This window comes from Neofelis nebulosa, chromosome 1 (assembly GCF_028018385.1).
Source record: "Neofelis nebulosa isolate mNeoNeb1 chromosome 1, mNeoNeb1.pri, whole genome shotgun sequence".
Lineage (NCBI taxonomy): Eukaryota > Metazoa > Chordata > Mammalia > Carnivora > Felidae > Neofelis > Neofelis nebulosa.
The window spans coordinates 193,269,525-193,296,225 of NC_080782.1; the positions used below are offsets into that span (position 1 = coordinate 193,269,525).

The 26,701-nt window shown below is 38.2% G+C and overlaps 1 long non-coding RNA gene across 1 annotated transcript in view; it reads right to left on the reverse strand.

Moving 5' to 3' along the window:
- LOC131484411 (uncharacterized) overlaps positions 1–26,701 on the reverse strand; it is a 478,066-nt gene that overhangs the window by 81,051 nt on the left and 370,314 nt on the right. The window lies entirely within an intron of this gene.

Genomic DNA, 26,701 nt, shown 5'->3' on the forward strand with positions numbered 1-26,701 from the left:
GGTTGCAAATAAATGTTAAAATTGAGGCAAATTCTCAAATATGGAATCTTTGAATACTAAGAATTGACTGCCCGAGGAAGCTAAGGATGAGAGAAAATGCACACAGGCAGGGACTGCAGAACAAACCTGACCCGGTTCAGCATCTAAGTCTAAGTCAACTGCACATTCATTTTCCTACTCTGCCCAAGTGCTACTTCACCAGGTTGGGAAGTCTGTGATATACTTGTGGTTTCCAGCACAAGTCCAAAAAATAAATGGGTTTCTGGATTAGCTACCCACTACTCTGTCAGGCATTGATCTGTAGTTCTTGCCTGAGAAAGGAGTTGACATTTGCTGAGAATTGAGCACTGCTAGTTTCTTGTCACTTTGCCACTTCTTTACTCTGGTTTGTTGGGGGAGAACAGCAATGTGCTCAATAAAAAAAAAAAATGACGTTCCTAGACTCCTTTGCAGATAGGGTGGTTAAATAACCAAGATCTGGTCAGTGAGACATGAATAAAAAAGTTGGCTCGACCTTCTGGGAAAAAAAAATTTAATATAATTTATTGTCAAATTGGTTTCCATACAACACCCACTGGGAAAAATTTTAAAATGGGGAAGATTCAGTTACTATGGACCTAGTTGTCACTTCCCCTACTTTCAGCCTGAAATAAAGACAGGGACTGGAGTCTCAGAGTCCAGATGACTTAAATGACCTTGAATTTGAATGACAATCCTTTGCTAAAGCTAGTGGACCAGAAAGAAGTTAGATTTCTAAGGATACAATGGCAGTGCTGTACAAGCCTATGTCCAGATTTCCCACTGGAAGGAAATAAATCTTTGAATATTTCTAAGGTGTGTTTTTGTCTGTTTTTGCAATTCTATACTCACTGCTGAATGCAATTCCTCTCCTTTTGTTTGCTCTTCTTAAGGTTTTCCTAAGTTTTGTCAACTCTCCTTATGATTCTCTTATTATTTTAAATTATTTTTTAATGTTTATTTTTGAGGGAGAGAGGGTGGGCAGAGAGAGGAGACACAGAATCTGAAGCAGGCTCCAGGCTCTGAGCTGTCAGTACAGAGCCCGAAGCCGGACTCGAACCCATGAACCATGAGAACATGACCTGAACCGAAGTCGACACTTAACTGACTGAGCCACCCAGGGAACCCCCTCCCCGCCTTATTGTTTAATAATCTCATTTCCAAGCTTTTTGGTTTTTTATTAATATTATTTTTTCAAAGCTTTATGTTTCCCTCTGTTTCTCAGTTTGTTCTTTGATCTACTTGCTAAGAATTCATTCAACCCATGGTGATTCCTCATTTTTTAGGGTACTTGCTGGCCATTTCTGGATTCCAGAGCTCTTGAGCAACATGTTTTTCCTCCTCCTGGTGGATGCTAAACCAGGCAAGTAAACTGTCCTCACAAATTTGTCCTCTGGGGTTAGGGAAAATTTTTCATCTAATTTTGGTGAAAATGTCCATAGGTATTTTCCTTAGCTATCCTAGTTGCTCTATTTTTAAAAAAATTTTTTATGTTTATGTATATTTGAGAGAAAGAGAGAGACAGTGCGTGGGCAGGGGAGGGGCAGAGAGAGAGATGGAGACTGAATCTGAAGCAGGCTCCAGTCTCTGAGCTGTTAGCACACAACCCAATATGGGGATCGAACTCACGAGCTGTGAGATCACGACCTAAGCCGAAGTCAGAAGCTCAACTGACTGAGCCACTCAGGCACCCCTAGTTGCTCTTTTTTAATAAAAGTATTTGAACAGATTAAAATGTGATAGCCTCTCTCATGGTCTTGTCTCTCCTGGAAGTTTAATTTATTTCCTCACGGATGATAGCATACCCCAAGAGCAGGGGCTTTTATAAGCATTATTTTCTCTTTACTTCAGAAAACGCTTTTAAAATAAGTATTAGTACTAGTCACATTTTCAGATGACAAAATGAAGCCCAGAGAGGTTAAGCAACTTGCCCAAAGTTACCAAGATAGAAATTGATGTAACCTACATTTGAAGCTGGCTCTGTTTAGCCCATTCCTGAATTCTTTTTTTTTTATTTATTTTTTTTTTTTTATTTAACATTTTTTATTTATTTTTGGGACAGAGAGAGACAGAGCATGAACGGGGGAGGGGCAGAGAGAGAGGGAGACACAGAATCGGAAACAGGCTCCAGGCTCCGAGCCATCAGCCCAGAGCCTGACGCGGGGCTCGAACTCACAGACCGCGAGATCGTGACCTGGCTGAAGTCGGACGCTTAACCGACTGCGCCACCCAGGCGCCCCCCCATTCCTGAATTCTGTGTACATCTTTTAAAAATGAATCTAAAAGCACCATTTCACCATGGTGTTCTCACAGGAAGCCTCTGTGCCTGGCCTCAGAAAGGTCAGAGAGAACTTCATGACTTTTGACACAAACTCCTGGGATAAAAATACATGTTAAAAGAGATGCCTAAAAGTTTTTAGTTGGAGAGGATTCTGGTAAAAGTTTGAAAAAGAAACACAAGTATTTTTATTTGTAAAAGTCTAGGCAGACTCTACCTAGGTTACTTGTCCTCATGTCTGTCCCTCATGCACCACTGCAAACACAAGTACCTCTGGTATTATACCTGCTTGACAGTGTATTTCAGCCTTCTGAAACCTTTAGAAGGTTAACATTTCTAGTTCCTTTACTTCTCTACATAGGACTTATTAAAAATGCTTCTAGCTCTTTTTGTATTCCGTTTTCAAGTCTGTGCTCTCCCATAAGGATTTAACTTTTCTATGGGCCCTTGCATATGTGAAAATAATGGCTTCTCCTTTCGCTGGCTTCCTCTCACTATTGTTCTCCTGAGGTGTTATTTTCTCCTGTGATCTAAGAGGACAGGGAGACATGGGACACTGGCTTAGAAAAAAGAGGTCTATGCAGCATAAGCAAGTTCCTAGGGCAAGTGGTGTCCATTTAATATCCAAGTTAATTTCTCTGTGGCTGTTTCCTCCATGTCACTGCAGTCTCAGCCCAAATGTTACCTCTTTAGATAGACTTTCCACGATTCCTGTAGCTAAATCCACAAGCCTTCTCCCTGTCTCCCTACCTCTGTGGCTCTCTCGAACAGGGCTCTTTTTTATTTTCTTTATACCATATTTAATCATTCTCTGAAATTATCTTAATTACTAAGATAGATGATAGATAGATAGATAGATAGATAGATTTCCTCTACAGATTCCAGTAAAGCAAAGAAAGCTTTAAAGAATACTGATTTTTTTTTCTTTTAGAGAGATGAAAGAAATTCTGGCTCTTTCATGATATAAAATTTTAGAAAGAGTAATTTCATTAAATCCTTTGTGATGATGCATTCTTTTTAAAAGGAGAAAAGACTCTCCTAACACTTGGTGATGTTCTGACAGCTGAGGGAGATGCCATCGTGATTCTGAGAGCTTTCTCTGTCAATGACGCTGTTCTAGGATTTTGATATTTATTTTTTAACGTTCCCTTTTGTTAAAAGGGTACAGCTTGCTTTTTGTACAATATTAAAACCCCATTAGCTGTCCGAAGAGATAGTTGGAAGTTATCTAATCCATCCTAGGTAGGTCATAAGATCCTCTTAGCCCTTTTCGAGAACACTGAGCAGTATACTATCTGACCACGAATCAGATAGTTGCCATAGTGGATCTTAAAAGAACTGGGATTATTTAAAGTAGAGACTTATTAATTTTATTTAAAGTAAGGCTTATTAATTTAAACCAGATACTTTGTATGAAGTGGCTAGCACATAGTTTGTTCACAGGAGTAACAGACACTTGTTTAACGTTTGCATGGAAGATTTAGTTTCATCTCATGGTTTGATGATAGAGAGCGTATACATTATTTTTATACATTATCTACTCTGCTATATGTACTTCTTCAGGTTGGTGAGTATGGCTGCTGCTGCTGCTGCTGCTTCTTACAAATGGGACCCACAGGGAACTTTCTACCAGCCTTGACCAATCTTGACCAAATCATTGCTTCACGGTGGGGGCCGGACCCAAGGACAAGAGGGCCTTTCAAAGGACCAGATGGAACCTTTCATACTTCTGTGCACAGCTCTATAATTAGTCCCCAATGCACTGTGAAAGCGGCTCTGCCATTTTGACAAAAGAATCTAAAGCCGAACTTTGCTTTGGAATTACAAGTACCAGATACGGAAGGTAGATTAAAGTGGTATGAACCAGGCATCCCCGTTTTGCTTAAGTGATTCTGACTTGCGCACCTTGTGCTGGCTTTTTATGTTTGAGTCCCAACAGTTCAACAACCTACACAGTTTTCATAGAAATATTTGATTTGGAAACATCAGTAATAGCATAGAATCTTGAGCATATTTATTTTAGTTCTTGGCTTAAAGCTCACACTGCCCATTGAGCTTCTTTTTGTGACATATCTGAGAATTCTGCAGAAACATCAGTCACGCTAGTGCCTGGAGGAGCATTTATCCAAAGTGACTGGGTGTCTGTTTTCACTGACTTCACTAAGAATGACTTCATTAGCCTATAAATACTGACTGTTCTCTGTGGTTTGAAAGATAATTTATATTTATAATTTATATATTTTTAAAAATTATATCGCACATTTCTATTCTTAAAAATTGTCTTAGCTAACACATTTTCAAGGCATTTTTGAATTAGCTGTGTTTATGACAAAATAAACAATAGCAATCATAATGAGAATAACGCCTCTTTCACAAACTTTCTCTATATTAAATTCATGTCCTTTCAACATTTTTCTTTTTCTTTCTTTCTCTTTCTTTTTCTTCCTTCCTTTTTCTTTCTTTCTTTCTCTTTCTTTCTTTCTCTTCTTTCTTCCTCCCTTCCTCTTTCTTTCTTTCTTTCTTTCTTTCTTTCTTTCTTTCTTTTCTTTCTTCCTTCCTTCCTTCCTTTTTTCTTTCTTTCTTTCTTTCTTTCTTTCTTTCTTTCTCTTCTTTCTTCCTTCTTCTTTCTTTCTCTTTCTTTCTTTCTTTCTTTCTTTCTTTTCTTTCTTCCTTCCTCTTTCTTTCTTTCTTTCTTTCTTTCTTTCTTTCTTTCTTTCCTTCTTTTCTTCCTTCTTCTTTCTTTCTTTCTTTCTTTCTTTCTTTCTTTCTTTCTTTCATTTTTTTATTTCAAAGAGCACAAGTAAGGGAGAGGGACAGAGGGAGACAGAGAATCTTAAGCAGGCTCCAGTACAGAGCCCAGCGTGGGGCTTGATCCCACAACCCTGGGATCATCACCTGAGCCGAAATCAAGAGCCAGATAGATGCTCAACCAACTAAGCCACCCAGGTGCCCCTCATATCACGTTCATTCCTAAGCTTGCAACAACATTTCAACTGAGTGTTTGTGGCTAATATTAATTACACAACTCCCCTTTAAAAATTGATTCCTTAAATAATTCTGTTTTCAGTTATGAAGCATGGTTAGTACTTCACTTCCTTTCCAGGCTGGTGATTAAATAATTTACAGGACTGTGTAATTGTTCTTTGTCTCTAGATTGAAGATTCATGTGACTGTGGGTTCTATATATATATATCCATTCAGTTTCATCCTTTGCCTTTGTGGATTTTTTTGGAGATAGTTCAGCTAGTGTGGAGAGCCACATTTGGGCTCAGTGATACTTTGTCTTCCTTAAGTGATCGATTCCAGTTAAATTATTATGCCTTTAAAAGATGGACTTCTGCTCTTTCATGGTTTCAATGACTGATTGTAAAGGAAACATTGAGGGCTTTTTCAGACTCTCACATACCAACCTGCCTTACTTTGCAGCTTCTGTTTTTGCTTCAAAAACATTCACAGGGGAAAAAAATGACAAAGTTTTTAAGTTTATAGAACCATACTTCTTAGGTATGTATGTATGTATGTATGTTTATTTATTTTTGAGAGAGAGAGAGAGAGAGAGAGAGAGAGAGAGAGAGAAACAGAGCCTGAGTGGGGGAGGAGCAGACAGAGGAAGACACAGAACCTGGAACAGGCTCCAAGGGCTGAGCTATCAGCACAGAGCCAGATGCAGGGCTCAAACCCATGAACCATGAGATCATGACCTGAACTGAAGTCACTTAACCTACTGAGCCACCCAGCCGCCCCTGTAGAACCATATTCTTTTCTTGCCACTTTATTTTAATTTTGTTTTAAAAGGCCTATTCACTACTTTTGGGTTTGGTCAAGAAATCTGATACCCATTCAGCCTTATTAGTAACTACTGAAGATGGTGTAATATAATTTATACTTCATGGACAGTGACCATTGCTAATTCTTTTTTTTTTTTTTTCCAAAGGGTTAGTACAGGGTCTGCCAAGTAACAACTGGTCAAAGAATTATTTCTTGCCATTCAGGATTGTTGCCGTATGTATTATGTATACAAGCTACTATCTGCCTAACACATAGTTGCTTCCGTAAAGATATCTGTGAGGGCAAGGACAAACTGTCTCATAAATTGTCTGGTACCTCACCACATATTAAGCACTCAGTGAGTGTGCATTCAATAAATGAGTTCCATGATTTAGTCTTAGGTTTTTGGTATGTCAAGTTCCTGTTAGCATTGCCTCGCATTCCTATAGTTGCATACCCATGACTAACTCAGTAATTTTTGCTAAAAGGTGTCATGGTTTGGCATGACATTCACAACTTGTAATGTCTATTGAAAATTAAAGAAATTGGGGCGCCTGGGTGGCGCAGTCGGTTAAGCGTCCGACTTCAGCCAGGTCACGATCTCGCGGTCCGTGAGTTCGAGCCCCGCGTCAGGCTCTGGGCTGATGGCTCGGAGCCTGGAGCCTGTTTCCGATTCTGTGTCTCCCTCTCTCTCTGCCCCTCCCCCGTTCATGCTCTGTCTCTCTCTGTCCCAAAAAAAATTAAAAAAAATAAAAAATAAAAATAAAAAAGAAAATTAAAGAAATGAAGAAAGAAAAGATGGTTTAAAAAATGGTATTTTGGCTCCGCATCTCTTATGATAGGTAGGTTGACACCTCTTGCTGTGGACAATATTTATGCCCCCACCCCCCATTCATGTTGGAATCCTAACCCCAGGTATGAGGGTATTAGGAGGTGGGGCCTTTCAGAGGTAATCAGATCAGAAGAGGGGAGTTCTCAGGAGTGAGAGTAGTACCCTTGTAAAGACACAAAACTGCTTGGATTAACTGTCTATTCTCCATCAGGTGAGGATACTATGAGGAGATGCCATCCCCAAGCCAGGAAGAGAGCTCTTACCAGACACTAGATCTGCAGCCACCTTGATCTTGGACTTCCTAGTCTCTAGAACTGTGAGAAATGTTGTGTAAGCCACACAGACTATGTTATTCTGTTATAGGAACCTGAGCTAATACATCCCTCCATCCTCTGTAAATTGTTCTCGACGTCCAAACTAAACTCATACTTCACACCAGGTGGCTATAGGGAAGGCAGGGGTGTCCAACTACAGTGTGCCTTAATGAAGTTCAAGGTCAATGGGAATTTTTGCAACTACTACAAAATGGTGATGCAAAAGGTAAACATGGGGCCTTTTGTTTCTTTCCTGAAAAATGTATTATTCAGCAATCTGGGATACATGAGAGTACAAAAGATAAGAAAGATGGAGATGACTCAGTGAGACATATTGCTATTCCACATTCCCAATCTGACATGCTAGGTTGGTTTTAAACAGCTGTGCTTATATAAGTTTCTAGAGATTATGTCTCAAATGGTATACCTCTCTGGAGCACAGATAGCAACATTCCGCCTTGTGTTTAGGAGGGCAATCCACCCCCTTCCTTCTCACATAGTATGGCACAGTTTAGGGATGCAGTGTTGGCCACGGTAACAAGCTTCTCAAGCTTCCTCAGGAAGACACATAGAGCAGTGATAAGGCATCTTAACTAGCGGGTCAGAGTGAGAGAACAGGGGTGTATTTGTTCTTAAGCACATGTGTCCAAGAACCCTGTGGATATCCAAACATTACTGAGATACTTTTGAAATTAGAGTCTAAAGTCTTGTTAGCAAAGGGGTGCATGTGTGGCTCAGTCGGTTAAGCATCTGAATCTTGATTTTGGCTCAGGTCATGATCTCATGGTTCTTGGGTTCGAGCCCTGCATCCAGCTCTGTGCCGACAGCATGGAGCCTGCTTGGGATTCTCTCTCCCTCTCTCAGTGCCTCTCCTCTGCTCTCTTTCTCTCTCTCAAAACTTAGTATGAATAAGTTAGTATGAATAAGAAATACCAAGGAAATCTAAAGGTGTCAGGTTAGCTGGACTTGGAAATTTTGTGGCTTTTGTATATTTACTATGTAAAGCCAACCAACTCTGTGGAACAAAAGAAAATCACCTGTGTACTATTTGCATCATGGATGCTTTCAATAACTGAAAATTATTTATTGAGCACCTACTATGTGCCTGATATTATTTTATGGAAAGAGGGTATATCAGAGAACAAAACAGACAAATATCCTTGCCCATATGACATTTACATTCTAAGAGAGGAGCAGAAAATCAATGATAAACAATAAAGCTAAAATCTATATAAGCCATGTATCTTTTAAAAAGTGACAAATTCTGTAAGAAAAATGAGAGCAGGTAAGGGGATCAGTTTGTCAGATAGCCTCATTGAGGTTTTGTTTCAGCACAGAATTCAAAGAACTCTGAAGAAACAGAGTTTGAGGCGTTAATTTCAGGGAGCTAAGGAAACTCCAAAGATAACACGTAAGGCTGGTAGATCCTCATATTACAAATAGCAATTTTTACCCATTATGAATATATCATAGGTTAAGAAGTAAAGTAAACATTTTCATTCTTCTTGAATATTTTATGCAATGATGACTGTTCAGCAGTATGCAAAGAAAATGGTTTCACCTTGTGGAGAATGTCTTCTCATTTCTCTTGGACAGCGTCCACTAGCCCAACATGTACCATCAAAAAAATACGAACTAGCCTAAAATTTTCAGATGGCTCTTAGTCAAGAATGTGTGATTGGGGATGATTATACAGCAAAAACAAAATAATCTTCTCTTCAAAAGATAAAGATTGTTAAATCTTAAATTCAGAAGCCCTGATAGAAAGGATATTAACTTCCCATTACTGTGAAGTTAAAGATAAATCCTCTTTTCCCACTAAAAAAAGAAAAAAGATAATAAGATTTCAGTGTGCCAGGTTGCCAGGTTAAATAAATGCAGCAGATTATACATTTATTGAGGAATTTGAGCTGGTCTGACCTCCATTTACTTTCCTCTGTGCTCCCTCATCTGAAGTCCAGAATTCACATTATCGATCATCAAGGCTATTGGAAAGTATTTGTTCATTCTGTGAAGTATGACAAAGGTAATCAGTTATCGTACAGGGAGAAGGCTTGGATTCTGGTTTCCCTGCTCAGATAAGGCCAGCTAGTCCTTTCCCTGCGTTACTCTTCCATTCACATGCTTTTAGGTACCATTCTTTAGAATGACCTTGTCAGATGCACAAAGGCATATCTTCATCCAAGTGCTTACTTCATGGACAAATTTCCAGATCTGTATGAGCAGAGGTAATAATGTTAAAATGACTCCACAATGCATGAGGTGTCAAACTGTAAGTCAAGATAGTCACACAAAGTCAACAACACCTCCTTATATAGTCTGATGAATCATGTTCCATGTCAGCAAAGAAAAAGATTTTCTAAGATGTCTCTTTCCAAAGTCAGTTGTGAGAGATTTAGAACTTTGATGAAGCAGAATTCTTTTGAAAGAGGTAGAAATTCAACTGGCGCATGACTGAGTGATCATGAGAGCTGTCTCCCAGTCTTCTGTCATCTCACTATGGGTGCTGAAAGCATTGTATTGCCCTGAAGTCAGCAAACAGCTAATTGTTTTCTTGGCGTGCAGTGTCTATATCATACCTTGGATACCATGCCTTATACCGCAGGCCTAGAGTTTCCCAGGATTAAGCCAGATACATAGAGTGAGGCAGAGGTAGGCCTTGAGGACCTATATCTTTGTGTACATTTTTTTTCTGTGGCCCTGCTTTTAGTTTTGGAAAAACCCTTCAAATCCAGAGGTCTTCTAGGAAGTTAGAACAATCTCTGGGCCTCCACTCTAGTGATATTAGAATATTTTCCCTACTTTATTTCCCTGTCCCAATCTGTAACAGTGCAAAGTTCCCAAAAATATCCTTAATGGATACAACAGATATAATGTAAGATTATTGTTTCACTAGGTGGTCAGACTATGCTGTAGGATAGAATATGACACACATATGGTCAGGGTCCAAAGGTAGGTAAAGTATCATCCAGGGAAGAAGCGAGTGTACAATTAAAGGCTGCTGAGAGCAGAAAACATGTACAGCAAACGGAAGGGGTACAGTATTCATTTGCAGCAAGAGGAGGAGAGAGAGTACATAGGATCCAGCCCCTTGCAATGCACTGGTGCCTGATGGCTAACAGATGCTTTCCATAGCTGAGGTGGACAGTGTGGCTCCCTGAACCCCACTTTGTGCCACAGCACATGGACCCCAACCTTCCCCCCATGGGGTCTGAAACATAGAAGGCTGGAGACATACTCGAGGACCACTGAGGTACGCAGTTCCGAGCAGTTCCAAGAAAAACATACATGTGCCTTGATACAGAGGGAATAGGGGTGTGCTGGCTGAAGTCTGACTCGCTATGTGCAATGCAATTTGTGAGCTTGCAAGCACATCCTGTACAAAGCATAAGGTTCTTCCTGGAACATAGGGCAGGCATCAGGCTGTGCTCATACCCTTCCCTCACAATTATTAATTGAACTTATTGTGTTTTAAATTTTCTGCTGTTTTCTCTAAACTCCAGGAAAGAAGATGAGCAAGAAATAGCCAGAAGTTTATCAGAAACTCTGAAGCCCAAGCTTTGACCTTTGACAGTATATGCTAAAAGCTAAATAAAAACAGTATCTGGTACAAGTAAGCACTCAATAAATAAAACTATCATAATTATGAGAGTTTTTGATACAAGGGAAAAGCAAATGTAGAGCTGTTAGTCATCCGTTTTGCATCTCTGTATGCCGATAGCTTGCCTTTTGAAGGAGTTTGAATTAATATGCAAAGAGAAGTCAAGTTGCCTATGTAGTACTCTACTATAAAATATGGCATTAGAACAGGTTATATTTGTCTCATTCTGTTTTTGATGCTGCACCTAACTAATATGATTCTGAGCATTTAATTATTCTTCTCTAATTTAATGTTTTTACTTGAATAATTTCAAGCATATATAAAACTAGAGAAAATTGTGATGAATCTTCAGGTACCTATTACTATGCTTCCAAAGTTATTAACTTGCATCCAGTCTTGTTCCAGCTATATCTCACCTACCCTTCCAGGCACAAATTATTTTAAAGAAATACTAGTATCATATAATTTCATCATAAGTATTTTAGTATGTATTTCGCACTGCTACCAACTCTTTAAAATCCTAACCACAATATTGTTATCACACCTAAAAGTCAGTTAAAAAAAACAACAAAAGAATTCTGGTAATGGCACCATAAAGAATTGGCAAGTCCTCTTTGCAATAAACCAATCAACAAATATAAAACTGAACAAAACTGCCAAAAACAATTATTTCAAGCTATGGACATCGACCAAATGCAGGCAATAAATTGAGAAGCATTCATTCTCTAAAAATTGCTAGGGCTTAGGGGCACCTGGGTGGCTCAGATGGTTAAGCATCCAACTCTTGGTTTTGGCTCAGGTCATGATCTTGCAGTTTCCTGAGCTTGAGCCCCATGGTGGGATTGCTTGACATTCTCTCTCTCCCTCTCTCTCTCTGTCCCTCCCCCACTCTCACTGTCTCAGTATCTCTCAAAATAAATAAATAAACTTAAAAAAAAACCCTGCTAGGTTTAAATAAAGTCAGTGGGAGTATGCATTCTTGCCTGTGGTTGTTCTTATCCTCTTCCTGGTGGTTGGTCTTTGAGAATTATAGCTTTCAAGCATGGATCTATCCACAAAAAGCAACAAATTTGCTCCTAGGAAGGGAGGGCTATATTTGGAGGCCAGGATTTGTCAATTAAATGCAGTGAATTTGTTAGGAAATGAATGGGAAAAACCTAGAGCTTTGCTAATTGAGGTTATGGTCTCAAGAGGTCACATGATCCTGAAAATGAGAGAACCATGGAAATGCTGAGATAAGTTCTTCATGCATCCCTGGCAAACTGGAGAATTGTACACGTACACTGGGGAGATCTCAGACAGCCCAGGGAAAGGTCAGAGCTAAGACAAATTTAAGAACTGGATTAAAACCAGACTCCACACAGATTAATCTACAGAGAGTGCAAGGCAAATAGGTACAAGATATTTAAGTGCAAAGTCTGCCCAAATCATTAGCTGACCAGTTGGCTATGCAGACAGAAGGTTGGACCATAGAAAACCAGGCTAAAACAGTAGAAATAAGAATTAAAAAAAATATGTAGAGACATCAGTGGCCAAATACTGGAAAAGAGACAGATTTTAAAGATTAAGTCTAGGCAAGTAGAAATAAAGAAAGAAAGGGCAGGGGTGAGGGAGGGAAGGAAGGAGGAAGAATATGGATAGCAGAAGTCTCAGACAGATAGGAGATAGTGGAAATAATGTCCAAAAACTTCCCAAATTTGATGAAAATATTGACAGGTACATCCAAAAGCTCAACAAATTCCACAGAAGATAAACAAAAGAGATCTACACTTTCACTCATTATAGTCTGTCTTTTTTTTTTTTTTTTTTTTCAACGTTTTTTATTTTTTTTTATTTTTGGGACAGAGAGAGACAGAGCATGAACGGGGGAGGGGCAGAGAGAGAGGGAGACACAGAATCGGAAACAGGCTCCAGGCTCCGAGCCATCAGCCCAGAACCTGACGCGGGGCTCGAACTCACGGACCGCGAGATCGTGACCTGGCTGAAGTCGGACGCTTAACCGACTGCGCCACCCAGGCGCCCCTAGTCTGTCTTTTTAACACCAAAGACAAAAGGAAAATATTGAAAACAGAAAGAGAAAAATGAGTCATCATGTACAGAAGAACAAGAGTCATTCATTTTTTTAAGTAGAAAATGCTATAAAGGTAAATATATTCCTTATCAACTACTGAGGTATCCTGTGATATGGCAGGAATAAATAGCTGCCAGCACCACTGCTACCACTTAAAAAAAAGAGTTTTCTATACAATGAGTTGGCTACTCCAGTGAGTTTCTTTATTTTCCCCTTTCTTTTTAGTCAAGTCCACTTTTGACTCTTTCAAGAGCGATTAACATAGCTCTTATCTATTTTGTATTTTTCATTAGTTCTCATAAATGATGCCTTATATCTTCTAATTAGTTTTGTTGTAGTTAAAAGGTTATTCATTCTTGTTAGATGATTTTGTAGCATACTGTTTAATTTTAAAATCTTGTATTATTATTGTAATTTTACCATTGATTATTTTGTGTTTCCATATATTAATCATATCTTTGGAAATTTTAGACAGTTCTACCTCTTCTGACCCACGTCCCCTTATTCTCTTACAGATTTAATTTTTTCTAAAGAACACGTTCTCAATGAAATCATATCCATCCAAATAACAGGCTCTGTTTCTAAGAAATCTGCCCTTTTTAAAATTATATTTATTTTGGGAGACAGTGCGTGTAGGGGAGGGCAGAGAGAGAGAGAGAAAGAATTCCAAGCAGGTTCCACCCTGTCAGCACAGAGCCTGATGCTGGGTTCCATCCCATGAATTGGGAGATCATGACCTGAGCCAAAATCAAGAGACGGATGCTTAACTGACTGAGCCACCCAGGTGCCCTGGAATCTGTATTTTTCAAATCTTCCTTTTCTTTCCTTATCTAATTTTTGGGTTTTGTTTCCAGTTTATATTCTTCTATCATTGCTTGTATTATTATTTTTTCAACTTTCTTTTTTAGTGTTTTGTGATATATTAGGTTGCTATTTTCACTTGTTAATGGATATTCTTTCTGCATTGCCTTCATTGACTGTAGAATGATTATTCTGCTCCTTAGTTTCTGTTTTTCCTAAAGTAACTTTGTTATGGGTTTCAACAGCAATATTTGAGTTTGCTGATTTTTAGCTGAAATAAATTTTTTGTTTGTTTGTTTGTCTGTTTGTTTGTTTTTGGTAATCTTGGGAGGAAAGGTGAACCAGAAAAGTTTTCCTAGCCTTGACACTTTTAAAATTCCTCTCATTATATGTTCATAAGATAATAAATTTATGACCCTATAATTTCCAGAGTTATGCCAGTCTCTTTTCTCCCAAAATATGGGGATATATTTTGCCTAACTTTGTTGCAGATACTAACTCTAGCTTTTCAGATTTCTGTTCTACAGGCTGTTTTCAGTAACAATTTATGTAGATTTAAAATTCTACCACGACAGCAACCTCTTTACAGATTGCCACAGATTTGGCCAATTTTAGTTAAGTGTTTAAGTTCAAGCATGTACAAAACAACATCAAAGAAAGAAAGAAAGAAAGAAAGAAAGAAAGAAAGAAAGAAAGAAAGAAAGAAAGAAAAAAACAACACAAAACAAACCCCAGACTTCTGATAGACTGAGTTAATAATTTGGATTGTCAATTTGGATTTCATTGATTAGCTCTGCCGGACTGTAATAGATTTATGAACTGCTTGGCTTATGACTTGATAAGGACAGGTGATTTCCAGAATGTTTAATGAATTAATGCTCAACACCCTTAGCTTCGTGAAGATTTTCTTTCAAAACTTTATGGCATGCAAAATTAATGCTTCAGGCATGAAAGGACGCTGGAATGGCAGGTAGAAAAGAAAAATGCATACAACTCAAGTTCATTCAAATGTGGCTTTATTTCTCTAACACCCAGAAGTCTTGGCTTCCTTCTCTGCATTCTAACCATTGTTGTACAGTCATTTTATTCAGTAGATTTCTGAGAAGCTTCTTACAATTTTGAGATTGGTCCCTTGGTTAGAAAGTGGGAACAAACATTAGTCTAGGTAAGGTGAATTCTGTAAAGTGTATTGTTATAATTCTCTAATTTTGTAAAGGAAGAAATCAGAATCATATTTAGGTTTCGATATTCATACTGTCTGTGCTTAGACTCAGATTTGAGTTAAAAAACACTTTCAGTAAGAGCTCAGCTTGTTTTAAAGTCAAGTTATTAATAATCTCTTAGTGTCTAATAAGAGAAAGTCATTAAACCAATAAAAAATTGAGCTCTTTTTCGGCAGACTGGGTGTTCACAGGAAATAAGCCTCTACCAGTAATATGGGGATATGGGGGTAGAAGGGCCAATGGGAGGCCGATCCTGCATGTTCTGTCTTGTGGTGTTCTATAGAAGTCATTTGCAGGTGGTGTCTAGTCATTTTTTTGAATGATGCTCTGAGAACCAATTCTGTTCTTCCAACTCCTTTCTAGTTCCCATCTTCATCATAAAACAGAGGTCTGCAAACTTCTATTTCAAAAGCCATACAGTATACATTTTAAGCTTTGCAAGCCCAAGTCTCTGTCACAATTACTAAGCTCTGCCGCTGTGCTGGGAAAATAGCCATATGCAAAACATAAAAGAATGGCTCTATGTTCCAATAAAACTGTATTTACAAAAGCAAGCAGCAGCCAGATATGATCTGCAGGGCAGTGTGTTAACTTTTGCTCTAGAACAGAACCATATTGGAAGATGAGGCTTAGTCAAGTCATGACACAAAAGGAACATTAGTAAAAAGTCCATTATAGGGGTGCCTAGGTGGCTCAGTCAATTAAGTGTCTGGCTCCTTTTTAATTTTTAAATTTTATTTTTTTAAATTTCCATCCAAGTTAGTTTGCATATAGTGCAACAGTGATTGCAGGAGTAGATTCCTTAATGCCCCTTACCCATTTAGTCCATCCCCCTTCCCATAACCCCTCCAGTAACCCTGTTTGTTTTCCACATTTATGAGTCTCTTCTGTTTTGTCCTCCTCCCTATTTTTATATTATTTTTGTTTCCCTTCTCTTATGTTCGTCTGTTTTGTCTCTTAAAGTCCTCATATGAGTGAAGTCATATGATTTTTGTCTTCCTCTAATTTCACTTAGCATAATATCCTCCAGTTCCATCCATGTAGTTGCAAATGGCAAGATTTCATTCTTTTTGATTGCCAAGTAATACTCCATTGTGTGTGTGTGTGTATATATATATATATGTGTGTGTATATATACACATATATGTGTATATATATATATATACACACACACATACACCACATCTTCTTTATCCATTCATCCATCGATGGACTTTTGGGCTCTTTCCATACTTTGGCTATTGTTGATAGTGCTGCTATAAACATTGGGGTGCACGTGTCCCTTTGAAACAGCACACCTGTATCCCTTGGATAAATACCTAGTAGTGCAATTGCTGGGTCATAGGGTAGTTCTATTTTTAGTTTTTTGAGGAACCTCCATACTGTTTTCCAGAGTGGCTGTACCAGCTTGCATTCCCACCAACGATGCAAAAGAGATCCTCTTTCTCCGCATCCTCACCAACATCTGTTGTTGCCTGAGTTGTTAATGTTAGCCATTCTGACACGTGTAAGGCGGTATCTCATGGTGGTTTTGATTTGCATTTCCCTGATGATGAGTGATGTTGAGCATTTTTTCATGTGTCAGTTGGCCATCTGGATGTCTTCTTTGGAGAAGTGTCTATTCATGTCTTTTGCCCATTTCTTCACTGGATTATTTGTTTTTTGGGTGTTGAGTTTGATAAGTTCTTTATAGATTTTGGATACCAACCCTTCATCTGATATGTTGTTTGCAAATATCTTCTCCCATTCTGTCGGTTGGCTTTTAGTTTTCCTGATTGTTTCCTTCGCTGTGCAGAGGCTTTTTATTTTGATGAGGTCCCAGCAATTCAGTTTTGCTTTTGTTTCCCTTGCCTCTGGAGACGTGTTGAGTAGGAAGTTGCTGCAGCCAAGATCAGAGGAGTTTTTGGCTGCTTTCTCCTCGAGGATTTGGATGGCTTCCTGTCTTACATTGAGGTCTTTCATCCATTTTGAGTTTATTTTTGTGTATGATGTAAGAAAGTGGTCCAGGTTCATTCTTCTGCATGTCACTGTCCAGTTTTCCCAGCATGACTTGCTGAAGAGACTGTCTTTATTCCATTGGATATTCTTTCCTTCTTTGTCAAAGATTAGTTGGCCATACATTTGTGGGTCCATTTTTGGGTTCTTTGTTCTGTTCCATTGATCTGAGTGTCTGTTCTTGTGCCAGTACCATACTGTCTTGATGATTACAGTTTTGTAGTATAGCTTGAAGTCTGGGATTGTGATCCTCCCTGCTTTGGTTTTCTTTTTCAAGATTGCTTTGGCTCTTCGGGGTCTTTTCTGCTTCCATACAAATTTTAGGATTATTTGTTCTAGCTCTGTAAAGAATGCTGGTGTTATTTTGATAGGGATTGCAATGAATATGTAGATTGCTTTGGGTAGTATCGACATTTTAACAGTATTTGTTCTTCCTATCCAGGAGCATGGAATCTTTTTCCTTTTTTTGTATGTCTTCTTCAGTTTCTTTAATAAGCTTTCTATAGTTATCAGTGTATAGGTTTTTCACCTCTTTGGTTAGATTTATTCCTAGGTATTTTATGGGTTTTGGTGCAATTTGAAATACGATTGATTCCTTGATTTCTCTTTCTGTTGCTTCATTGTTGGTGAATAGAAATGCAACTGATTTCTTTGCATTGATTTTATATCCTGCAACTTTGCTGAATTCATGAATCTAGCAGTTTTTTGGTGGAATCTTTTGGGTTTTCCATATAGAGTATCATGTCATCTGCAGAGAGTGAAAGTTTGACCTCCTCCTGGCCAATTTGGATGCCTTTTATTTCCTTGCGTTGTCTGACTGCAGAAGCCAAGACTTCCAATACTATGCTGAATAACAGTGGTGAGGGTGGATATCCCTATCTTGTTCCTGACCTTAGGGGGAAAGCTCTGTTTTTCCCCATTGAGGATGATGCTAGCATTGGGTGTTTCATACGTGGCTTTTATTATCTTGAAGTATGATCCTTCTATCCCCTTCTATCCCTACTTTCTTGAGGGTTTTTATCAAGAAAGGATGCTGTATTTTGTCAAATGCTGTCTCTGCATCTATTGAGAGGATCATAAGGTTCTTGTCCTTTCTTTTATTGATGTGATGAATCATGTTAATTGTTTTGCAAATATTGAACCAGCCCTGCATCCCAGGTATAAATTGGACTTGGTTGTGGTGAATAATTTTTTTAATGTATTTTTGGATCTGGTTGGCTATTATCTTGATGATTTTTGCATCCATGTTCATCAGGGAAATTGGTCTATAGTTCTCCTTTTTAGTTGGGTCTCTGTCTGGTTTTGGAATCAAGGTAATGCTGGCCTCATAGAAAGAATTGGGAAGTTTTCCTTCCACTTCTATTTTTTAGAACAGCTTCAAGAGAATAGGTGTTAGCTCTTCCTTACATGTTTGGTAGAATTCTGTGGAAAGCCATCTGGCCCTGGACTCTTGTTTTTTGGGAGATTTTTGATTACTAATTTGGTATCTTTACTGGTTATGGGTCTGTTCAAATTTTCTATTTCTTCCTGTTTCAGTTATGATAGTGTACATGTTTCTAGGAATTTGTCCATTGCTTCCAGATTGCCCATATTATTGGCATATAATTGCTCATAATATTCTCTTACTGTTTTTATTTCTGCCATGTTGGTTGTGATTTCTCCTCTTCATTCTTGATTTTATTTATATGGGTCCTTTCCTTTTTCTTTTTGATCAAACTGGCTAGTGGTTTATCAATTTTGTTAATTCTTTCAAACAGCCAGCTTCTGGTTTCATCGATCTGTTCTACTGTTTTTTTGGTTTCAATAGCATTAATTTCTGCTCTAATCTTTATTATTTCCGGTCTTCTGCTGGTTTTGGGTTTTATTTGCTGTTCTTTTTCCAGCTCTTTAAGGCGTAAGGTTAGGTTGTGTACCTGAGATATTTCTTCCTTCTTTAGTAAGGCCTGGATTGCTATCTACGTTCCCCTTATGACTACCTTTGCTGCATGCAAGAGGTTTGGGGTTGTGGTGTTATCATTTTCAATGGCTTCCATACACTTTTTAATTTCCTCTTTAACTTCTTGGTTGGCCCATTCATTTTTTAGTAGGATGGTCTTTAGTCTCCAAGTATTTGTTACCTTTCCAAATTTTTTCTTGTGGTTGATTTCGAATTTCATAGCGGTGTGGTCTGAAAATATGCATGGTATGATCTCAATCTTTTTCTACTTGTTGAGGGCTGATTTGTGTCCCAGTATGTGGTCTATTCTGGAGAATGTTCCATGTGCACTGGAGAAGAATGTATATTATGCTGCTTTAGGATGAAATGTTCTGAATATATCTGTTAAGTCCATTTGGTCCAATGTGTCATTCAAAGCCATTGTTTCCTTGTTGATTTTTTGATTAGATGATCAGTCCATTGCTGTGAGTGGGGTGTTGAAGTCTTCTACTATTATGGTATTACTATTGATGAGTTTCTTTATGTTTGTGATTAATTGATTTATATATTTGGGTGTGTTGACATTTGGCACATAAATGTTTACAATTGTTAGGTCTTCTTGGTGGATAGTCCCCTTAATTATGATATAATGCCCTTCTTCATCTCTTGATAGAGTCTTTATTTTAAAGTCTAGATTGTCTGATATAAGCATGGCTATTCTGACTTTCTTTTGTTGGCCATTAGCATGATAGATGGTTCTCCATCTCCTTATTTTCAACCTTAAGGTGTCTTTAGGTCTAAAGTGTGTCTCTTGTAAACAGCATATAGAGGGATCTTGTTTTCTCATCCATTCTGTTACCCTATGTCTTTTGATTGGAGCATTGAGTCCATTGACGTTTAGAGTGAGTACTGAAAGATATGAATTTATTGCCATTATGTTGCTTGTAGAGTTGGAGTTTCTGGTGGTATTCTCTGGTCCTTTCTAATCTTTGTTGCTTTTGGTATACACACACACACACACACACACATATATATATATATATATATATAGTATTTTATTTATATATATAAATATTTGGTGTGTAAATATATATATAAATGTATAAATATATGAAAAATATAAATATGTATTTTCTCCCCTCAGAGAGTCCCCCCTAAAATTTCTTGCAGGGCTGGTTTAGTCGTTACAAACTCCTTTATTTTTGTTTGTCTGGGAAACTTTTTATCTCTCCTTCTATTTTGAATGACAGCCTTGATGGATAAAGAATTCTTGGCTGCATATTTTTCTGATTCAGCACATTGAATATATCCTGCCACCCCTTTCTGGCTGCAAGTTTCTGTGGATAGGTCTGCCGCAAACCTGATCTGTCTTCCCTTGTAGGTTAAGGACTTATTTTCCCTTGCTGCTTTCATGATTCTCTCCTTGCCTGAGTATTTTGTGAATTTGACTATGATATGCCTTGTTGATGGTCAGTTTTTGTTGAATCTAATGGGTGTCCTCTGTGCTTCCTGGATTTTGATGTCTGTGTCTTTCCCCAGGTTAGGAAAGTTTTTTGCTATGATTTGTTCACATAGCCTTTCTACCCCTATTTCTCTCTCTGCTTCTTCTGAGACCCCTATGATTCTGATGTTGTTCCTTTTTCATGAGTCACTGATTTCTCTAATTCTTAAATCATGCTCTTTTGCCTTAATGTCCCTCTTTTTTTTCTGCTTCATTATTCTCCATAAGTGTGTCCTCTATATAGCTAATTCTCTGTTCTGCTCATCCATCATTGCCACCACAGCATCCATTTGAGATTGCACCCATGAGCGCTTGCGGGACCATGCTGCTGCTGATGCCCAGAGACTGTGGCCAGGTGCCAGCCCACCCCGGAAAAAGTTCACAAGACAGTGTAGCAGCAGTGCCTCAGGGATTATGGAAAATCACAATGCACATCTGGCACCAGGCTTTACCCCCAACAACCTTGTTCCAACACCAGCAAATGTGGCCATTCTCTGGGGTCTGCTGGGACCAGGGGCCTCACAGCCTCCACCTAATGTCCTTCCAGCAGTGGAACCGCTTCTCCCGTGTGGCCTGAGAACCTCCCCGACCCCACTCTGCTCCTGGAGATTCACCCTTCCCACCAGAGCAACTCCAGGTATCAAGCTGCAGAGTGTCAGACTCTGAGCCCCCCTTGTTTACAGTCTTAATGGAACTTAAACTGTCTCGTTTCTCCTTTCTCCCTTTTTAGTTCAGTCCCTGTGGCTGTTTCCAATTTTCCACTTTCTCTCCAGCTCCTTTTGGGGAGGGGTGCGTTTCCTGTATTCTCCACCCACCTCCCTCCCCATCTCTGTCCTCACTCTGCACACAAAAGTGGCTCCCTGCCATCCATGGCTTCTCTCTCCCCAAGTTCACCTCTCCACACCACGTACCTGCTTAATTCTGTGTTTCACGTTGTGCAGATTGTTGTGTTAATCCTCAGATCAGTTTTCTAGGTGTGCAGGATGGTTTAGTGTTGGTCTGGCTGTATTTCATGGATGCAAGACACACAAGAACTTCCATGCTATTCTGCCATCTTGGCTCCTCCCCTAGTGTCTGACTGTTGATCTTCGCTCAGGTCTTCTCACAGTTCATTAGATGGAGCCCTGCTCGGGCTCTGTGCTGACAGCATGGAGCCTGCGTGGGATTCTCTCCCCCCACCCCTCTCTCTACTCCTCCCTCTCTCTCTCAAAATAAATAAACATTTTTTAAAAACTCTATTATTGACAACTTCCATCTTAGGAGGGGAAGTGCCATTGACATAAGGGTAGCCTGCTTTGGGACCAAATATGGGAAAAACGAATTGAAGTTTATCAATGGGAGTGAGAGGAAGGTATTTCTGTAGTTTCCCTTCTCTGTACTGTATATCAGATAAAGTTCTTTCCCTTATTTTTTATCTTTGTGTTGTGAAATGAAACTACATGGGCATATTAGAGAAAAATGTGAAGATACTTCCGGCTAGCTCAGAAATAACGAATCCCAAATTGGAATACCAAGAGAAATTGCTTCAAATACACTCCATGATAGAGATACAAGACAAAACAAGACTCAGAATCATTTTTAGTATTTTATTTTTGCCTGAGATGTCCAAGATGTCTTGTGAACTCAATCCATATATTGGGAAAATATACGCTTGGTGAATAGATTTTGATTCTGTAACACCTAGTTAAGGCAATAAAAGAAGTGACTGAAGAAGACTGATTTCAAAACAATTATAATTTATCTAGATTGAGACAAAATGTCTAATTATTAAGTTTATGAATAGCCCACTTCTTTGGTGTATGCATTCCCATTTTACAGTTGGGAATATCTATAAGAAATAGGTAAGAAATATTTAGTTATATAAATCAGGCATGTAATAGAAGTCCAATGAACAGAAAATGAGGTTAGCACTTGTTGGGACATGGATTAGTTTGCTAGAGCTACTATAACAAAATATCAGTCTAGGAGGCATAAACAACAGACGTTTATTCTTTTATAGTTCTAGAGGCTAGAAGTCCAAGGTCAAGGTGTTAGCAGGTTTGGTTTCTCCTGAGGCCTCTCTGTTTGGCTTCCTCTCTCCTCTCTCTTTGGCTGTCTTCTCACTGTGTCCTCAGATGGCCTTTTCTCTGTGCACTCACACCCCTGGTATCTCTTTCTCTTAAGGACACCAGCAATATTGGATTAGGGCTCACTGTTACTACCTCATTCAAACTTAGTTACTTCTTTAAAGGCCCTACCTCCAATATAGTCCCATTGGGGATTAGGGCTTCAACGTATGAATTTTTAGGAGACACAAATTAGTCCATAACAGAACAAATGGCATACAGAAGTTGAAAATGCTTGGGCTGCCAAAGTTTTAATTATTAGACCCAAAGTGTAGCATTATTGAAATGGTAATTGAGAATGCAGATTATACAGACAGGTAGAGAAAAATTTCTCCATGAATAACCACTAATAAGCAAGTAGCTTTGTGAGCAGTTTTATGTTGAAATTTTTCAAATTGATTATCTTGAATAATAATGTATTATTTTCATGAAATAACATGTTAATTCCAGCACATTGTCTTGAAAAAAGCCAACATTGCATAAAACCAAAAATGGAGCAGAAGATTTCAAACTTATCATTAAAAGTTGGAAATTTAAATAGGATAGTATATGAAGTAAATGTGGTGTAAAATGTTTATGATTAAGTTTTGGAAAATACTGTATTATCCCTGTCCAAACTGATCTTGCAATTTTTTTCCTCCAGGAAGAGAGAGCCGTTCAAGCTAGATAAATTGGTTGCCAATTTCTACTCGAGAATCCTCAGTTCCAGACCACTGACCCTCTCTTCTGTCTTTGTAGTGGGGAATAGTATTTTTCTGCAACACAAAGTAGAAAATGAACATTTTGTGCAGATGTCGAGATTCATCAAGACAACACAACATGCAACAGCTCTCAAAAACAGAGCATCATTGATCATGTCCCATGAAAAAGCCAAAACTTACATAAGTTTTTTTAAGTCTATAAAAGACATGAAGTCTATACAGTTTTTATACACATGTGATTATTATTCAAACTACATTTTCATCCCATGTAGAGTATTCAGAAATATGAATATGTGTTGTATAATATTCTGATGAAGTAAGAAAAATATTGTGAAATATTTTAGAAATGTTATTCCTTTTGAAGTTTTTTCAAATCTCAAACAAGACTTTAAAAAGGAAGTCAGATGAACTATTGGGACCTCATGAAGATACAGAGCTTCTGTACTGCAAAGGAAACAATCAACAAAACTAAAAGACAACTGACGGAATGGGAAAAGATATTTGCAAATGACATATTGGACAAAGGGCTAGCATCCAAAATCTATAAAGAATTCACCAAACTCCACATGCAAAAAAAATAATAATAATCAAGTGAAGAAATGGGCAGAAAACATGAATAGACACTTCTTTCAAGAAGACATCCAAATGGCCAACAGGCACATGAAAAGATGCTCAATGTCACTCCTCATCAGGAAAATACAAATCAAAACCACACTGAGATACCACCTCACACCAGTCAGAGTGGCTAAAATGAACAAATCAGGGGACTATAGATGCTGGCGAGGATGTGGAGAAACGGGAACCCTCTTGCACTGTTGGTGGGAATGCAAACTGGTGCAGCCACTCTGGAAAACAGCGTGGAGGTTCCTCAAAAAAGTAAAAATAGATCTACCCTATGACCCAGCAATAACACTGCTAAGAATTTACCCAAGGGATACAGGAGTGCTGATGCATAGGGGCACTTGTACCCCAATGTTTATAGCAGCACTTTCAACAATAGCCAAATTATGGAAAGAGCCTAAATGTCCATCAACTGATGAATGGATAAAGAAATTGTGGTTTATATACACAAAGGAATACTACTTGGCAATGAGAAAGAATGAAATATGGCCTTTTGTTGCAATGTGGATGGAACTGGAGAGTGTTATGCTAAGTGAAATAAATCATACAGAGAAAGACAGATACCATCTGTTTTAACTCTCATGTGGATCCTGAGAAACTTAACAGAAGACCATGGGGGAGGGGAAGGAAAAAAAAAGAAAAAAGTTAGAGACGGAGGGAGCCATACCATAAGAGACTGTTAAAAACTGAGAACAAACTGAGGGTTGATTGGGGGTGGGAGGGAGGGGTGGGTGGGTGATGGGCATTGAGGCAGGCACGTGTTGGGATGAGCACTGGGGTGTTGTATGGAAACCAACATGACAATAAATTCCATATTAAAAATAAATAAATAAATACAAAGGAAGTCAGAAAGTATAGTTTCTTATCTGCTGTCACACATTGTTTTGAAATATTCACCATTTTTCTAAGATGATAAATAGTACAGAATTATTTCAGTTTTAAATAAAAATAGTTTTATTTTGAAGTCCCTTGTACTTAACATGTGCTAATTTCTTTAGAGATCTAACAATTTCTCATTTGGAAAGCAAATTCAGCAAACAATTTAATTTACCAGCCACCTGTGTATCTGAAATATTCATTGATGCCACTTCCAATATTTCAATATATATTGAAATTTTTGAGACAGGGCTGCAGTGTCTGTTAACATGCCGTTCAACCTATTTTTATAAGCTGCATAGGTTCTTCAATACATTATGTTTGCCTGGCTTATAATGTATTGAAATATTGCCAACCTCTTTGCAGATATCTGAATACTGTTGTTGAAAGAATTATCAATATTCACAGAATTTTGGAGTTCTACTCGGTGATAGAATCTCATCCAAATTAAATGGTGATCATGGCAGTGCATATGTAAAGGTCTTCTATCTCTCTTCGTAAACTTTGGGGAAACTATTAAATGTTCCACTCATGTTATCAGTACTATTACATTTCTGCCTGCTCAATTATGTTAAAATCAACTATGATTTACTGCAGATAAAATTTTGTATCTTTGTTAAGATTGGTCTCAGTCATCTTTCCAATGAAACTAAAATTGAAATGCTCTCTTTGATTAAGATAATCTTCGATGCTTTATGAGAACCTCTGATACTAATTGACAGCCATTCCACTGTTGCCCCATCGTTTGTTGCATGAACTCTACTACTGAGGTAAGGGAAATAATGATTCACACATTCTGTATTATTTGGATATTATTATTTTTCCGCCTAGAAAATTGTTCAAATCAACCTGTGAGCTTGTAAATAAAAATATTTTTTCTTACCCCTCATTTCCAACAAATGAAAAAAAATGCTTTTGTTTACAAATGAAATAGACTCATCATACTCTTTTAACAGTAAACACTATTTCCCAACAAATATTTTTCAACTCTGAATTTTAGGTTTCTTCCAACTCCTTCAATACTTTTTTTTGCAATTAAATAATTTTTTAATGTTTTATTTAATTTTGAGAGAGACAGAGTGCAAGTGGGGGAGGGGCAGAGAGGGAGGGAGACACAGAATCTGAAGCAGGCTCCAGGCTCTGAGCTGTGAGCACAGAGCCTGACATGGGGCTCAAACTCACGAACTGTGAGATCATGACCTGAGCTGAAGTTGGATGCTTAACTGACTAAGCCACCCAGGCAACCCTGAAATAAGATCATTAAAAAAATGTTTATTTATTTTGAGAGAGAGAGAGAGACAGAGAGAGAGAGGGAGAGACAGAGAGAGAGATTGAGAGCAAGTGGGGAAGGACAGACAGAGACGGGGAGAGAGAGAATCTCAAGCAGGCTCCGTGCGGTCAGTGCAGAGCCTGGGGTGGGGCTTGATCCCATGAACCGTGAGATCATGACCTAAGCCAAAATCAAGAGTAGGATCTTTAACCCACTGAGCCACCCAGGTGCACCTGCAATATCATTTATCTCTAACAGTTCCATCGCAAAGTTCGTTTTGACTCCAAAAGCAATAGTTTCAAATATATATTACTTATTCATGTATCCTAATTTTCTAGGAACTTTTTTATTAGAAGCTTCTGATTTTGTTTGTTTCCAAATAATTATAGCTGTTTAGAAAGTATATCACATTTACAAACAAGCTAGATAAAATGTCTAAATATTAAAGAAAAGAGGAATGCAAAAGCAAAGTATGTCTAAGATGTATGGTATGGAAATGAATAAACAGGTTTATGCAGATGTGATGGTACAATTAAAGCATCATTGGTAGTTGTGTTATTGTTCATCATTTTTGTTTGTTTTTGTGATTTTATTTTCTATCTTTATAAGTATTTGTCTATTTTGCACTGCTACAAAGCAAATAAAATCATTGCTATGTTTCACAATTCATATAACTATGAATTTTTAATATGTACATACTTTTTCCTATGGAGAAAAATAGCAAATGTTGGGACTACAGAGGAGAACACAGTTATGATTTTAAATGTCATTTCAGCATTCATTTGGAGATGAGGCACGGAGCCGCCCCTGC